Source organism: Loxodonta africana, chromosome 21 (genome assembly GCF_030014295.1).
Source record: "Loxodonta africana isolate mLoxAfr1 chromosome 21, mLoxAfr1.hap2, whole genome shotgun sequence".
NCBI classification, from domain to species: domain Eukaryota; kingdom Metazoa; phylum Chordata; class Mammalia; order Proboscidea; family Elephantidae; genus Loxodonta; species Loxodonta africana.
Window position 1 is genome coordinate 53,682,855 of NC_087362.1, and position 16,031 is coordinate 53,698,885.

A 16,031-nucleotide genomic window follows, 5' to 3' on the forward strand; every position below is an offset into this window, starting at 1 on the left:
ACAAACTATTGGGTCATAGAACAAATCAAAAGTGAAATAAAAAAAATTCCTAAAATCAAACGAAAATGAAAACACAACATATCAAAAGCTTTGGGACACAGTGAAAGCATACTCAGAGGGAAATTCACAATAATAAATGGCTACATTAAAGAAGACGAATGATACAAAATCATTAACTCAAACCGATTACTTGAACAAATAGAAAAGAAAGAGCAAAAGAAGCCTAAAACTACCAGAAAAAAGGAAAAAATGAAGATCAAGGTGGAAAGAAATGAAATAGAAAAACAATAGAATCAACAAAACTAAAAATTGTTTTTTTGATAGGATCAATAAAATAGACAAGTCACACACTAGACTGACAAAAGGAAAAAAAAAAAATCAGAAGAGGTGAATAACCAAATTAAGAAGTGTAACTGGTGACATTACAACCAATCCAACAGAGATCAATAAAATCATAACTAAATGCTATGAAAAATTGTACTTGAACAAATTTGAAAACCTAGGTGAAATGGACAAATTCCTAGAAGCATACTACATATGCAAACTAACACAAACAAAGAAAATTTCAACAGACCCATTTCAAGAAGATGGCTATACTGGAGAATTCTACCAAACACTCAGAGAGGAGTTGACACCAATCCTACTCAATCTCTTCAAAAACATAGAAGAGGAGGAACAGTACTGAACCCTTTCTACACAGCTAGCATTATCGTAGTACCTAAAGCAAGCAATGTGATTACAATAAAAAGGAAATTACAGACCAATAACCCTTATGAATATAGATGCAAAAAAATTTTCAGCAAAACTCTAGTCAATAGACTTCAGCAGCATATCAAAAAAAAAAAAAAAAAAAAATCATACACCATGATCAAGTGGGATTCATACCAGGCTTACAAGGGTGCTTCAACACTAGAAAACCAGTCAATGTAATCCACTACATAAATAAAACAAAGGAAAAGGTCATACCAGTTAATGCAGGATAGGCATTCGATAAAATTCAACACCATTTCCTGAAGAAAAACTCTAAGCAAAACAGGAATAGAAGGAAAATTTCTTGACAAAATTAAGGGCATATATGCAAACCCAACAATCAGCATTTTAGTCAACAGAGGGCTGAGAGCCTTCCCTTTAAGAACGGGAATGAGACAAGCACGCCCATTATCATCACTCTTTCAACATTGTACTGGAAGTTCTAGCCAGAGTGATAAGACAAGAAAGAGAAATAAAAGGTATCCAGATCAAAAGGAAGAAGTAAAACTATCTCTATTTGCAGATGACATGATCCTATACATAAAAAAAAAAACATAGAAGACCCTAAATATTCCATAAGAAAAGTACTGGGAACTAATAGAAGAATTTAGCAACTTTGCAGGGTACAAGATCAACACAAAAAAATCAGTTGACTTTCTCTACACTAACAAAGACTACTACATTTACGATAGCCGCCAAATCGATAAAATACCTAGGAATTAACCTAACCAGAGACATATAAGACTTATACAATGAAAATTATAAAATGCTACTACAAGAGACTAAAAAGACCTACAAAAATGGAAAGACATCCTGTGTTCACAGATTAGAAGACTTTATATAGTGAAAATGTCAATTATACCTAAATCAGTCTACAAATACAATACAATCATGATACAAATTCCAACAATCTTTACTGAAATGGAAAAACTAATGACCATCTTCATATGGAAAGGGAAAAATCCCCAAATAGCCAAAGCAATATTAAAGAAAAAGATCAAAGCAGAAGGCCTCATACTCCCTGATATCAAAACATACAATACAGCCACTGTAATCTAAACAGCCTGGTATGGGTTCAATGACAGACACATAGACCAGTGGAATACAATTGAGAACTCAAAATTAAACTCAGCAATCTACGGACAATTGATTTTCCGCAAGGGGTCAAAGTGCATTCAATGGGGCAAAAATTGTCTCTTTCATAAATGGTGCTGGCAAATCTGGATATCCACCTGCAGAAAAATGAAACAGAATCCATACCTCACAAAAACACATACACAAACTACCTCAAAATGAATCAAAGACCTAAAAGTTAAATGTAACACCCTAAAATTACTGGAAGAAAACGTAGGAAGAAACTATGGTACCTAATTGTTCATAAAAATAGAACAAGAAATGTAACAAGAAATGCACAAAGATAACGAAATAGATGGGACCTTGTAAAATCAAAAACTTATGTTCGTCAAAAGATTTTATTAAAACAGTAGATAGACAGCCTACAGACTGGGAAAGAGTCTTCAGAAACGATTTAGCCAATAAGGGTCTAATTTCTTAAAATCTATAGAAAACTGCAACAACTCAACAACAAAAAGACAAACAATCCAATCATAAAATAGGCAAAGGACTTGAACAGAGCCTTCACCAAAGAGGACATTCAAAAAGCCAACAAACATGAAAAGATGTACATGATCGTTACCCATTAAGTCAAAAAACCAAAACTGTTGTCCTCCAGTCCATTCCAACTCATTTGTGACACTATAGGACAGAGTACAACTGCCCCACAGGGGGTTTCCAAGGAGCAGCTGGTGAATTCGAACTGCCGACCTTTTAACCACTGTACCACTCATGCTCCCATTAGCCATTAGTGAGATGTAAATCAAAACTACAGTGAGATACCATCTTACCCCAGGCTAAAATGGCACTGATTAAAACAAAAAACATATAAACAATGTTGGCGATGATACAGGAGATTGGAACCCTTATTTGTTGTTTGTGGTGGGACTGTAAAAAGGTACAATCAGCATGGAAAATAGTTTGACACTTTCTCAAAAAACTAGAAATAGAACTACCCTATGATCCAAAAAAAAAAAAAAAAAAGGTATACACAATACACAATACAGACCTAAAAATAATGACAAACAGACATATGCACACCAATGTTCATTGCTGCTTTGTTCACAGCAGCACATAAATGGAAACAACTAACGTTCCCATCAATGGATGAATGAATAAGCAAATTATGGTATATACATACAATAGAATACTACACAACCATGCAGAACAATGAGTCCGAGAAACATATTGTAACATGGATGGACCTGGAGGACATAATGTGAAATAATTTAATTAAGTCAAAGATACAGGGAAAGTATTGTATGATCCTCCTTTTGGAAGAATACAAGAGAGACCAATGTGTTTTGGTGGTACTAAGGAGAGGAAGGAGGGAGGGGAAAGTAGAGACTTGTTATTTTTTATGGTAATGAGAAAAGTGGCACTGAATGTGGATGAGCACAGCACAACTAAAGTAAAAACAAGTATTTGAGCACATATGGAAAAGTATAGGCATATTGGTATTCAGGTAGGTACAGGTGTGTACATAGCTGAGAATAGATAGAAGGATCTATGTTGTTATTGCTGTTAGGTGCCCTCGAGTTGGTTCCGACTCATAGCGACCCTATGCACAACAGAACGAAACACTGCCCAGTCCTGTGCCATCCTTATAATCGTTGTTGTGCTTGAGCCCATTGTTGCAGCCACTGTGTCAATGCACCTCGTTGAGGGTCTTCCTCTTTTCTGCTGACCCTGTACTCTGCCAAGCATGATGTCCTTCTCCAGGGACTGATCCCTCCTGACAACATGTTCAAAGTATGTAAGACACAGTCTTGTGATCCTTGCCTCTAAGGAGCATTCTAGTTGCACTTCTTCCAAGACAGATTTGTTTGTTCTTTTGGCAGTCCACGGTATATGCAATATTCTTCTCCAACACCACAATTTAAAGGCATCAACTCTTCTTCGGTCTTCCTTATTCACTGTCCAGCTTTCATGTGCACGTGATGCAATTGAAAATACCATGGCTTGGGTCAGGCGCACCTTAGTCTTCAGGGTGACATCTTTGCTCTTCAACACTTTGAAGAGGTCCTTTGCAACAGATTTACCCAATGCAATGAGTCTTTTGATTTCTTGACTGCTGCTTCCGTGGCTGTTGATTGTGGATCCAAGTAAAATGAAATCCTCGACAACTTCAATCTTTTCCCCATTTATCACGATGTTGCTCATTGGTCCAGTTGTGAGGATTTTTTTTTCTTTATGTTGATGTGCAATCCATACTGAAGGCTGTGGTCTTTGATCTTCATCAGTAAGTGTTTCAAGTCCTCTTCACTTTCAGGAAGCAAGGTTGTGTCATCCACATAACACAGGTTGTTAATGAGTCTTCCTCCAATCCTGATGCCCCATTCTTCTTCATATAGTCCAGCTTCTCACATTATTTGCTCAGCATATAGATTAAATAGGTATGGTGAAAGAATACAACCCTGACACCCACCTTTCCCCACCTTAAACCAATCAGTATCCCCTTGTTCTGTCTGAACAACTGCCTCTTGGTCTAGGTAAAGGTTCCTCATAAGCACAGTTAAGTGTTCTGAAATTCCCATTCTATAGATGCATGTAAATACAAATATGTGGGTGCAGGCACATATATTCATTGCAGACACAAATACAGGTACTCCACAGATACAACCAAATATCTTCCAAGGTTGGTTTTCTGAGTTTGAAAGCTCAGGACCACAATATCATGGACCAACTCAGTCAATTGGCATAACTCATCTATTCTGAAACCAGAAGAGCTAGATGGTGTCAAGCTACCACTGTTCTGACCAGGGTAACAATAGATGGTCCTGGATAGAATGGGAGAAAAATGTGGAGCAGAACTCAAATTCTAAATTAAAAAAAAAAAAAAAAGCCAGACAAACTGGAACAGTAGAGAATGGAGGACTGTTTGAGACTATCTCCCTGAAATACTCTTTAAACCCAGAACCGAACCTATCCCTTGAGATCATCCTGTAGCGAAATAGCAGAGTGGCACACAAAATAAAGGATATTACCATAAAAGCAGTGCTGTACTTAAAAACCATCAGTACGAGACCAAACGGTCAACAATTACTCAAAATTAAAGATGAGAAAATAAGGGGGCAGGGAAACTAGAAAGCTGGAAATGGGACAAAAAAACACAACTAAAGAGAATGTTGGCCCATTGTGATAAATGTAACTAATGTCACTGAACAACTTGTGTGGAAATTATCAAATGCGAACCTAACCTGCTGTGTAAACTTTCACCAAAAACTTAATAAAATTAAAAAAAAAAAAAAGTCACAGAATTGTACGTGTAGAAGCAGTTGAATTTGAGTACATTCTGCTGGGTATGTTTTCAAAAACAACAAAAATACAATGAAATATTTTTTAAAAAATAATAAAATGTACATTTAGCGTTTTGTGACCCTTTGAATCCCCCTGCTCAGCCAGGACTAAAGTTAAGCAAGTCATTAGAGAAACATGGAAAGTGAGAAAGAGAGCATCAAGGGGGCTCTTAGGCTGCCCATAAATGTGTCTCCCACAGTGCCACATAACCTCAAATAGGTGGTACTGATTATATAAACCTTAAAAAAAAAAAATCCCATATCTCTACATCTCCTTTCACAGTAATGGGTAAATAGTAAAACTCAATAAATGCTTGCTGAATGCATGGTATTGGCAACTCATTCACTATATTCTAAATAAATCTCTCAATCTAGGTGTAAAATGACTTTTCATTGTGCACATTTCAGATAGAATTCTTTAGACAGAGATAATGTGGATACAAAATGAATCCAAATCCTGTTTGGTTTGAAGAGTGCATTTTATTATCTGCTGTTTGCTAGCAATTAGATGCAAAAATCTGAAGGTTTTGTAAACACAAGGGGGATTAAAGTAGGGCAAGCACACCAACCACATGTGATGCTTTGCAAGGCTATTGAGATGAAATATTTTGTTTGGTATTACTTGTTTTGTTTAGTTTTAAAAGATCCTCTAGAGCATATCTGTTCCCTCAGAGGAACTTGGTGAAAGTGGCATCTAAGTATTTAAGAAAAGAGACTTGGGCCATACAAATAGATTTTCATCTATCCAGAGGAGAATCAGCCTTGGAAGATGTTCTTGCTTATAACCCACTTTGATCACCTCCCCAAAAGATCTCCATTTCAGCTTAGCTGGTGAATCTTGGCACCTCATATGTGTTTTGTCACAGCTATGTGTGAAATATTATGTAATTAAATTTTACATTACATCAGCCAAACTGCATAATAAAATGTCATCTGGTTAATTTTGGTTTCCAAATGTACTTTATAACCAACTCAGAGAAAATATTACATGTGATTCATGCCACAAATTGTTAGGTAGGCATGTACTAGCATATTTATGGTATTATACTGCTTACTGCATGCCAAATGATGCACTAAATTCAAATACGGACATGCTAATTTCCCTTGTGTTGACAATATGAAGTTCTAAGCATTATCCTTTAATCAGAACACAACCAGTTCACTGAAGTCATAAGATGGACTTCTCCCAAATCTGCTGGCTTCCTTCCTTTTTTCCAAGAAGTGAGCTCATTAATTTTTCAAAGTATCAGTACACTAAGGAATTTTTATTTTTTGGACCTTGGTTTGGAAAGGAACTGGGATTAGGTACGGTACTTTATAAGGTTGCCTTAAACCAAGAAAAAATGAGGATAATAGGATTAAAGAGGTACTTCATTGTACAATGAAAAACAGGTACCCTGGCTTTTAGTCTTTTTTTAGAGTTTACAAGTGACCTGGAAGGCAATCGTGGTATTCGTTATGCTCATGCCAGGTTCTAGCCATTGGGTTATTTGCTTTATAGGTAGGATCTAATTTTATTACCAACAAACCCATTGTGTTTGGCTCTCTCTCTCTTTTTTCCCTGTTTTAGGCATAAGGAAAACTAGGATCAGGCCAAGCAGCCAAACATCTACAATGTTATATAGCTGTAATTATCAGGTAGATCCAAAGATGAAATATAAGTAACAAGATCAGTGAACCATGTACAAAGATGAAGTTAAAAAATCCACTAAAGTTATCTAAACTAAATGGTTGAGTAGATTGGCAGCAAACTACCATTAATTAATTTATTTAACAAACACACATAATCATTGTACATAATTCATTGAATACACTGCAAACAATGACCCTAGGGATAGTGGCCAAATGGTAGCTAAGAAGAGCCTTAGCTACTCATTAAGGTCCCAGCATACTGTCAAGAGAATAGCTTGTGAACTGTAATATGGATAATCACTCCTGGAGATGTTTGATGTAGGGGAGCAACATGCCCTTCATTTCATCAGTGCCATTCCTCCGATCCCTCAAGATAAACAAACGATACAAGTATATGAAAATGGAGCCTCCAGGAAAGCTCTCTTATGCACACATTGTCAACCTTAAGCCCCTTCTAGATAGAAATTTTAGATTTTCCACTTTTGATGAGCTACTAAAGTTGATCTTATCTTGATTTAAAATAGTATCACTGGAAATTAAGCCACTTATCACATGCACAGGTGTATAAGTATGTAAAATTAAAAAAGCTATTTGCTTAACATCTGTACACTTTACTAATGCAGGTTACGTACCTACATATATACACACACACAAAAATCCCCAATGACAATGACAACCACAACAGCAGCAAAAACAATAAATATTTGCCATACTGGTATAAATAATTTGGTTCATTTATGTAAGCTTGGAAGTTTGTAGAAGTTCTCTGTTATTTACATTTATTCATTCTCATTCATTCGTTTAGATTACATTGCTTGATCACTAAACATGCACCAGGTATTATCTTAGTGATACAATATGAGAAAAAAAAAATAGTCCATTCTCTTGAAGATCCGACATGCAAGGGAGGGGATTAAATGATTAAAAAGGAAAGCATTACACAGTATGATAAAAATTCATACAGAGAAGAGAAAGGAAAGGGTGCAAGTGCAGATCCTAGGAGGGATACTAAATACTAAACGCCACTGGGATGTACCAAGAAAGGTTTCTAAGCAAGTTATTTTTCATTTGCCACTCCCCCTCCCAGATCTGTGTTCCATCCTTCTCTGTCCCATTAAGCTCTGTGATCTCTAAGAATGACATGTCATGGGTTCTCTCGTGCTCTCTAACCTATGTTGAGTTTACGAGGCATTAGAAGGAAATAAAAGGCCAGGAAAAGAGAGAGTTTAAGAATTATTCCCTGGCATCTTTCCTGCTTTGTTGTGATTCCAGAAATGGATAGGGTTGGGTAGCCTTTCCTCAAAGCTCCATTTGTCTCATCCAGTCTAGGAGTGGTAACAACTTCCAGGCACTACTAGTCTTGAGTGTCTCATCATCTGTTTCTTTTCATAAACTGGCTTATAATAATTCCTCAACTACATTCCCCTCCCCCCTCCCCCCGTTAAATCATTCTGTTTGTGCCATCATTTCTTGCTGGCACCTCGATTGATAAAATTTTTTGAAAAGATGAACCCCAGACAGGCTGTAGACTACAAAATGGAAGAATGCTAGCTTTATAGTTAGATGGATCCACATGCAGATACATGGTGCGCAACTTAACAACGTGAGCTATTTACATTGACCCTTTTGAACCTCAGTCTTCTTTTGTGCAAAACCATAAGATCTGAAAAGCCATGAGAAGAAGTTTAGATTTTGTCCAAAAGGCAACAGAAGGTTACTGAAGCATGCTATAAATTTAAGGAAGTGCCTTGTCTGTTGTGTGACTTCAAAAACATTGTACTTGAATTTATAGTCAGGAGGGAATAATAGACGAAATACTGAAAACAAAAAGACCAAGAGTTTTTATGTGTTTTGCGTTCTTAAATTTTAGCTATCTGCAGTTTTATAAAGGCAGTAAGAGAGGATCAAAGAATTGATGATGCTTTCACAAAGTTAGGGGAACAGTTTTCATCTTGTTTCTTTTTTTTTTTTTTTTTACATTTTCTTTCATTAAACTGATGAACCAACCTGTCAGGGTAATGGACAAACATGGATGAAGGCAGATATGGGCATGGCATATTTTTAAATCAACATCTTCTGGAAACTTGCACTGAGAAGTTCTGAGAACTTAGGGTGGATTAGTAAAAGACTGTGAAGAGGTGAAGGCTTGTCAGAAATTGTATTTCACAGGGCAAGAACCAGGAACGCACAATATATTCAATATGGAGTAACTTATTATCCTAAGTGGTTCAAGATAAAATAATGAATATATGAATATATTCAATATAATAAATATATTCAAGAACAAATAACCTAAATATTAATGAAACTCTCTAGAGAAGCCTCATTTGAAGTTGTAGAGAAGCTAGAAAATGTGTATAATTACATGGCCTTTACAGATAAGCGCAACTTTTATGGAAAGCAGTATGTAAATTGAGATTGAGAGATACAGTGCTTTTCATATCAAATGACAAATGCATGTAATGGAGGGTATATTGAATATAAACTAGTTCCAAAGAAGCAAGGAGAAGCTACTTCAGTGTTACCTACCAAAAAATGGAAAAAATATTAATATAGCAAGATATTCAAAAGCATCATCTATAAAAATGTTCAGAGTAAACTGAGTTTGAATCTGGGCTTTGCCAGATTCTGTGTAACTATGGACACATTAATTAATCTTTCTGAGTTCAAGTTTCCTTAATATCTGAAAGAGTAACCCAATTTCATGTGATGAGAATAAAATAAGTTTACTCATGGGCATGCTTTATACAGAACCAGACACTCAAATATAATTGTCCTTATTATTACTATTATAAATAAAGTGTTAACAAGTACAGGAAAATTCAAGAAGATTATAAGGTCTATCATAATGGAACTATAATTAAAAGAGTGATTATTTTAAGCCTGTCAATCAGTGGAAATGTTTATGGCAAATGCTAAGCAGAAGAAGCAAATGCTACATAATGTAGTTTTAGTAATCATTCTCTCTCCCTCTCTCCCTCTCTCCCTATCTATTTCTCTCCAATATCCAACTAGAATGGACTATACCCACATAAAATATTTTAAAGCAAAAACTGGAATTTAGGGGAGACTTTACTTTTATAAAAGAGCCCTGGTGGTACAGTGGCTAAAGTGCTAGGCTGCTATCAAAGGTCAGCAGTTCGAACTCACCAGCAGCTCTGCAGGGGAAAGATGTGTCAGTCTGCTTCTGTAAAGATTTACAGCCTTGGAAACTCTATGGGACAGTTCTACTCTGTCCTACAGGGTCGTTATGAGTTAGAATCTACTTGATGGCAACAAGTTACCTTTATAACATATATTTAATGTTATTTTTCATCTCCTTTGGGAATTTCTTTACAAAAAAATTGCTACCTCCTGAATGATATTTTGTATAAATGGTTGAACACAATAAATTAGGATGTTGGTTATAATATTCAGTTTTTGCTCACATGTAATGCAGGCCAACGAAAACAATCACAAAAGAATGTAATTGTTTTTTGCAGAATTGGAAAACTCCAAAAATTAGCCAGTAGTCTGCATCATAAGAGTCTTTCTACCCCATCCATATAAGTTTAGTATCTATTCTGCTATACAGTTTTCAACAAAATTTTCCTTAGAGTAAAAGAACAAGGTTGATATGGAAGTATTTAGGAGCTTAAAAGGAAGCTTTAGCTTACAATTCATGCTTCACATTAATTTAGAAATCATTTCAACTAGAATTCTTGAAACATTCCATATAATTACATTTTCAATGTTAGAGTTGATGCCTTTGGAAATACAACTCATTTCACAACTAGAAGGACATCTTTAACACAACAGTCCCATTAAACCAATTCCATTGCTATATGGTAGAAATTTAAATTATGTTCTTATTTTTAATGAAGGCATTACCTGCGAAGCATTATCTTGCAAATTCTGTGATCTCCAATAGTGATTTTTTTTCTATTGAGGGGAGGGGTTAAGAAGTGAAAAGAAGTCAAGCAACTATAAAAGAACAAGATGAAAATTTGTGCCCATAACTTTCTAGAGTAGATGAGATGGTACATGAAGTATCTCCTGACTGTGCCCTCATTTGTGATGTTCAATGAATATGGATTAGCAATTAAACATGGCTACACTCTAAGCTAAGATATATTACAGAAATAAATTCAGGGTGGACAGTGTGGTGTGCAATCCGTATTGATCAGCTTGCAGAAAATGACTTTGAAACTGCTATCAGCTTTATGTGGCTGGAGGTAGTTCTTGCACCAATGTTTTGTCTAATCATAGAGGCGCTGTCATTAGAGATGCTGGGAACTTGCTAAGGAAACAGTTAGTCTGGGAGAGATTCCAGAAGAGTTATATTTATTTGGAAACCCAAAGAAAGTAAAACTCATGTTCACAATCTCATAGGATCACAATTTTATCAATAGCTCAATCATGGCTGTTATCTCCCTGGACCGTCATTGTCGTTTATTCATGAGTTATTCCTACTGCACCACAAAATCCTTCAGGACAGATACAATATTTTGTATCTCTACACTCTCAGTGCCTGGCACATATTAGAGTATAAATGAAAATTTGTTAAACTGAAAAAAAAAAAAGTATCTGGAATGCTCTAGATTTTTGGCAAATATAGACTATATTCTCCTCCTACCCACTTGATTTTCCCCAATTATTCTGTGGATCAAGATTTCCCAGAAGAGAAAAATTATATTCAAAATATTCCCACATTGTAAAGCAGAGATCAGAAACAAGCCCTTTGCTCTTCTCAAAATTTTCTCACAGAAAATTGAAGCTAAGTAAAATTTTAGTTATTATAAATATTAACAGCTCTTTCAGAAGAATAAGAAACTAAGAGAGAATAAGTTTTAAGTGTCTTACTCAGAAAATCCAGATAGATAATTTTACACACACACATATATATAATAAACTCAAAAGACAGCCACTGATATTTTATATCAGACAGCAGAAACCTAACAAGATTGGGTGGCATTCAGAACTTGATTCAAGTGTCAGTTTGTCTTTTACAAAACCTGGAAGGATGATTTTTGGTTAAAAAATACATCTATAATTCCTAACAGGGTTATAATATTGTAGACATGGCACATACACAATAAGTTATTACTATTCATCAATATACATAAAATATTGTCTGTGGAATCACACATGAATTATTTCCTCAGACTGTGATTTATTTTCAACTTTGGGACTCTTCTATCCAGGAGCTGTGCCTTCTAAATGTCCAAAAACGACAAAAAGGATCTAGACCCCTTTTGGACTGCATAAACTCAGGAGATTTCTTTGATCACATAAGGATGAGAAATATCTCGATTTCCTAATTCAGGTAGGAGAACGTCACTCTGAATAAATAAGTTTTGAGCTTGCAAAATCATATTAAATTTTTACCTCAATGTCCTCATCTCATCTAGATGTCATTCCAATGACAGTAGTTCACAGCAGCTGGCTCCTGATATCTCTAGGTTCCTTTTCAATTTTTTGCCATTTTAAGTCATTTTTTTACAAAGGAGTCAGAATCATACTAAAAATATAAATTAGATCATGTCATTGCCCTGCTTGAAATAAAAATAATCTCAATGTCTTTTGGTTGAACATAAAATAACATTCAAACCTCTTATCAGACCAAAAAGTTTATGTATAATCTTGAAAATCTCCAACTTAATTTTGAGCCATTCTCTGTCTCCTTCACTATGTTTTCATTTCACAGTGTCCCTTTTAATTTTCAAAATAACGCCATTTTTTGGTTTCAGAAATGTCGTGCATACAATCTCTTCATCTTGGAATTCCATGCCCATAGCTGGTTGCCTCTTATTCTATAAGCCTTGCATTTATTTATTATCACTCCCTTCTCAGGTCTTTCAAAATAAAACTGCCCCAGTAGATTTCTCCAATTAATCTCCAACAGAGTAGTATTCCGTTTATTAACTCCACAGTATTCATTGCTCACTATCTAATTTCAGGATTACTGGTTGACCTATGCATTGACTTTCTTTCTCCATTTGACACTATGTTCTATGAGGTCAGAGGTCACCTTTGTTTTACTAATTACTATATATTAATAAAAAAAAATTTTTTTCTTAACATAGTCTTCACCATACACTAGGCATTAACAAACATTGCTTGATTCAATGAGTAAAAGAAAAAGAATGAATCATTGTCTCCTATACTTAGTAACCGCACTGTTATAAAGATGCCCAAGGGAGATAGTACAGATGCAACTCAGGAAATACGCACATATTGTCACAGTGACAGTGGTGTAGATTCAGAATCCAGCTTCTGATCATCAACCAAAGTCTGCTCCATGATTCCATGATTCAAAGAAACTCTATTGGCCAAAAAAAAAAAAAAAAAAGCCCAGGATTTACAAAATATACATGATCTTATAATATTTTTCTCAGTAGGCTTAGTTTCTAAAGGATCATGAATCATTTTTCTTTGATATGAAACAAGCTTTTATTATATTTCTATTAAGAACTTATTAATCTTACCTATAACTGTAATGTAGATATAATGTGCTTATACACCTTTATATTAATCTATGCAAGAAAGCTGTCACTCCTAAAAAGATGCTAAATTCTCATACTTTACTAAGAGTTACTTATCTTTGGTGTGTGTCATCCTCTCAGGAAATAAGATGCATCCCATGCTTGGGTAAGACTGCTCAGGGCAAAGTAGCCTCAAAAGATCCCTGAGGGAACCTAGGAGATTTCTACAATCACATAAGGATGGGAAATCTCTTGATTTCAGCCCAAAGCAGGTAAGAGAACATCACTAAGAAAGACCTCCAAGGTCTTTTCTTCCCCAGCACTGAGGACATAGTACAAAGAGGATAAAGCATCACTGGCTGAATGCTGGAAACTCTACCATTCCAAACATAGCCCGGAAGAGAAAATGTGTATGTATCTACACTATGGTGTGTAATGCAAATTAGTAGGGAGATATAGTTGGAAGAGTCCTAAGTCTGCAGAAATCTCATAAACATCTTTTTTTAAAGGATTTCTTTTCTAAGACAACTAGAATGATAGATAACCCAGGGTGCTTTGATGAAGATGTGTTTATATCTGTATAGAAAAAAACAGATTATTTCTAATGAACGAATACATATACTCAAGACTATTTTGACTAATGAAGTATTTGTCCTTCCGTTCATCTATCTGCGCATTCATCTATTCATCAACTTATATAGCTGTGCGACATATTTTTTGAGAAAGAATTTTATTTCAGGTACTGGATTGGATAGTGGGGATACTGAAGTAAGCAAAAAAATACTTGGTTCCTACCTTTAGGAGCCTACATCTATTAATAGCCCACATCTAAACAGTAGGGAAGGAGCCCGGTGGTTTGAACTCACCAACCACTCAATGTGAGAAAGATGTGGCAGTCTGCTTCTGTGAAAAATTACAGCCTTTCACACTCCATGAGGCAGTTCTACTCTGCACCATAGGGTCACTAGAAGTCGGAGTCGACTCGATGATGTCAGGATTTTTACGGGTTGAGCTATATTGTAATGTACAGAACAATTGATAAAGATAAATAAATAAAACATTTTATGCTCTTGAATGTGCTTACCATCTAAAGAAGAGATATAAGTATGCATAAATACATATGACTAAGATTATTAAATGCTTTTAGAGATATGTATCCTGTGTTCCAGGACAAACTCTTGCATTTGAATTAGGAAACTTTTCATGGAAAAAGTATCATAGGATCTGCTCTTGAAGAATGAGCAAGAACTTGGGTGAAAAGAGGCAAAAACATTTCAAGAAAACACAAAAACACTTCAAAAACAAAAAACATGGAAGATAAGGTGCACAGAAATGGATAGGTATTTAGCTATGATCTGAATACAAAATATGTTGGTATTTTATTGAACAGGCCATTGTAAGCTGTGCAGAGGAACTATGCATGACTTTGTTCTATCTCTGGTGGGAGATACCGAAGTATCAGGGTGAGTTAAAAAGACAAAACAAAACTTCTGTCCTTGAGTAGATCACTTCAATAAAATAATTTGTAATTTTTAAATATCTATGTATCTCTCTCCTATTATTAGTAATACAATAGCTAGATACTCTAACTAGCTTATCCCAGAAAAAAAAAAAATGAGAAATAAGAATATTTTCTTCCACTTTGTAAATGAGAGACTATGTTCATTTCTCCAGCTTATTCAATTAGCAAATTCCAGGATTAAACTCAGGTCTACCTGACTCCCTAAGCTTATTAGCGTCATGCTAGGCATCTGATAGTTTTCCTTAATATTAAAGGGGAAGACATAAGAAGATGAGAGAGAGTGAGAGATAGCCAATATCACCTATACAGGCAAGATGTTTATGGCTAGAACTTGGGAAGTAACTATGGAAATAAATTTCGTATGTAAAAAATGAAGTCAAAAGGTTTGGGTGAGCAATTGTATAAGAGGGATAGTAAAGAGAATGAGGACTTAAGAATGAATTCCAGATGGTGGGATAGGTCAAAGTGGGAAATAATGATGCCCTTTAATAAAATAAGATATGAAGAATGAGAAAATACATGGAGGATGTATCCATGCATTTGGATCAAAAAGGATCCACTGATTATTTAAAAAATTAATGAAAAAAGAGTGACTACTTAGACACATTAGTAGACATTTGTTCATTCTAATGATTGTCCAGCATTCCATCCTTCAGAAAACCACCCTTTTCCCATTCTGTGCAGTCTTAGTTGAGCTGACAATCCATGACATTGGGTCTGGCAAACATGGACTCCATTCTCCTAATTTTAATTATCAATTCAGTATTAATGTAAGGTCAGCTACGTTACTAAAGCAGAGGTCTTCTCAGGAGTTGATCTATGGAAATTAGATGAAAAACTCTCCCCTACCTTTTTTTTTTTTTAACAGTACAAGTTCTAAGGCTGGAGAATGTGACTATAAATCTATGGTAACTAATTCAACTGATTAATGTAAAAACAAAATCATTGTTTCTTTTTTAGAGCAGAATTAGGCAAAGCCTGGGAGAAAGACAAAAACTCAGAGAGCTCTTGCTCCTTCATGACTCAGTGCCCAACTCTGACACTGGATCCTTCAATTCTCTCTTTGACAATTTTCTGAGAAAACAAAGGCATCTAGATAAAATGAAACACTTGGATACGTCTTAATGAAAATGATGGATTTCAGGAAAAGAGGGGAGGACCCCTACAAACTCAGGCACTCAAAAAAAAAAAAAAAAAACGCTGAATAGGAGATTAAAAAATAACAAAACTTAGGGTGGCCTCAAATTTCTC